Consider the following 2,820-nt stretch of genomic DNA (forward strand, 5'->3'; position numbering starts at 1 on the left):
ATGCCTGGCTATTTTTTTTGTTATTGTCATTGTTTAGCAGGCCCAGGCTGGGTTTGAACTGTGGCTGGCACCCTAACCACTGAGCTACAGGCACCAAGTCTCTAGCCCTATACCACTTTTTCCAGAATGTCATATAAACAGAGTCATACAGTAGATAGACTTTTGAATCTGACTACTTTCATTTAGCGTAATGCATTTGAGATTCATCCATGTTGGAACACATGTCATAGTTTGCCCCTTTTTATTGCTGAGTAGTATTTCATTGTATGGATGTAGCATAGTTTTCCTACTTACCAGTTGAAGGGCATTTCAATTTTTTACATGTTGTGGCCATTATGAATAAAGTTGCTATCAACATTTTTAAAAGTAAAAATAAATAAAATGAAATAAAGTAAAATCTCAAGAGATGGATTTGTCCCAGGCACATCTAACAGTCCCTCGGCACCCGTGGGAGGATAGCGCCAGGACTGCCCCTGGATACCAGAGTCCTTAAATCCTGGTCTCCCAGTTGGCTCTGTGGAACCTGTGAATATGAGAACAGCTCTTCCTAACCCAGGGTTTTCTCATCCTGCCTATGCTGTATTTTAGCTCCATTTGTTTGGGGATGTGGAACCTGTGAATATAGCCAGCCCATTGTGCTGGGGAAAAAATCCACCTACAATTGAACCTGCAAACTTCAAGGGTCAATGTAGTAGCTTCCTGTTTCTTCTCAGAGGGATTTCAAATATGGCCAGACGTGGACTCCTTGGTCTGTCCTCTCATGATCCCACCAACTCTATTTTATTATTCTTTTCTCCTGAAGGGCTTATTTACAATGGAACCAGATACAAACCTGAGCAAAACCATTTTGTTTCTTCAAAAAACAAAGGACATGGTGGTTGTGGCTTTGAAATAAACTGACCCCAAGTATGGTAATAGGGAGGAGTGTAGTACCCCCTAGTTAAGGCAATGGACCCTTTGCCTGGAAGGAGCCTTTCTGGAAACTTCCCCTTGGGCTCTCTCCAGCGTTTCCCTTCATACCCAGATGTGTGAACAGGCACAGACAGCAGAGGGCGCCCCAGCGTAACACAAGAGCCCAGGGCCACCACCTGCTCTGTGATCAAAAACGCTTTTGCTCAGTTCTTACACGTCTGGTGATATTTGCTCGACAAATATCTGATGAGTGTTTATTATCCACCAGGCATATGTAAGTGCTTCAGACCCAGAGATGAATTTGACTCAGTTCCTGGTCTCAGCAAGTTCATACCTGGTCAAGTAGGGGATGTGTGTGTGTTAATTAAAGACAACCGCAGCCAACATTGATTTCCACTTACCCTGTTTCCAGGACCGTGCTGAGGGCTTTGCCTCCGTAATCTCATCTACTCGTAATAAGAGTTCTTCAAGTCAGACATTATTATTATCATGGCTGGAATTATGCTGTGAGAGTGCTATAATTGAGGAATGAGAGTGCTCGGGAAGGAATAAGAAAGAATTCAGTCTACTTAAGGGAGTTAGCCAAAGGAAAAGAGCATGACTTTAACTATTTACATGTTCGCCTTTTTTCTCACCCGTGAGCTAGTTGACCTCAGAGACCATCTGAGGCCTCAGGGCCTTGCCTCAACAAACACCCGATGAAGGAATGAACGAGGTTTGAGCTGCATCTTGAATGATGAGCAGATTTTCACAAGGTAGGAAACAGACAAGGGCCTCCCTGGCAGAGGGAGCCACGTAAGGGAGGCATTAAGAGATGATTACGAGAAACTCAGGGGAATCAAGTGACGTGGGGTGAGTGAGATCAGAGGATGAAATGCAAGTGGGAGGAGAAGCTGGGGAGCAGATTGGTGTCTTAGCTATTTCTGGGTCATTAACTACCCTAAATGTAACAGCTCCAATAATATTTATTAATATTATGTAACGTCATTATTTGCCACTATACTATTGTTTTAACTTATTTGGGTTGCTTAATGAGCATCTCTTTATATAAAATGTCTTTTCTCTGTTTCTGATTATATATCCCAGGTACTGATTCCCACGAGGTGAATGATAGGGTTAAACGTTTCCCTGTAACTCCACGGCCTTGTGATTTAATTTTAAAATCTCTGTGCTACTCTGTGTGGTTGAATCCAGGAGGTTCAGGCCTAGCTATGGGCACAGCTGAGGTGACGCTGAACACCATCTGTCAGGGCTCCTCCATCCTCTCCTTCCCAGGCTTCTTCCCTACTCTTGCCTTCATCCCCTCCTGAGAATTCTGCAGGGAGCTTGCTGTGCACCAGCCACTGAACTGGGCGCCTCCCGGGGAAGGAAAGCTCAGTCCCTGACTTGGAGGAACTTGAAGCCCAGAAGCACGATTACAATTTGGTGGTGCTGTTTCAGCAGGACAGGACGTGAACTGAGCTGAGGGGGCAGCAGAAAGCTCCCCCAACAAAAACTTGGGGTTTCAAGGCTTTCTGGCAACTTGAGTTGAGGCAGACAGTAGAGGTTGAGGCTGACGTAAAGTTGACTCTGCCATTGTTAAGTACTCAATGTGGGCCCTAAGGCAAGTTTTAACCTTCCCTGACCCTCCGTTTCCTTATACATAAGAAGGTCTACTCCATAAATTATTGTGAAAGGTACAAATAATTGTAAAGTACTTGGTGAATAATGACAACAGCAAACCGTTATATAGCACTTACCAGGTGCCAGGCATTCTACTCATTCAATATAGAATTGAAATGCTCAGGCAGTTTATTTCCGGGCTATATAACTCATTGAATCCTCACAACCACCCTACGATGTGGATGCTTCTTTTGTACTAACTTTGCACATGGAGAAACTGAGGATAAAGGTGTTAAGCCACTAGCT

This window comes from Otolemur garnettii, unplaced genomic scaffold, assembly GCF_000181295.1.
Source record: "Otolemur garnettii isolate 467f Iridium unplaced genomic scaffold, OtoGar3 scaffold00266, whole genome shotgun sequence".
NCBI classification, from domain to species: domain Eukaryota; kingdom Metazoa; phylum Chordata; class Mammalia; order Primates; family Galagidae; genus Otolemur; species Otolemur garnettii.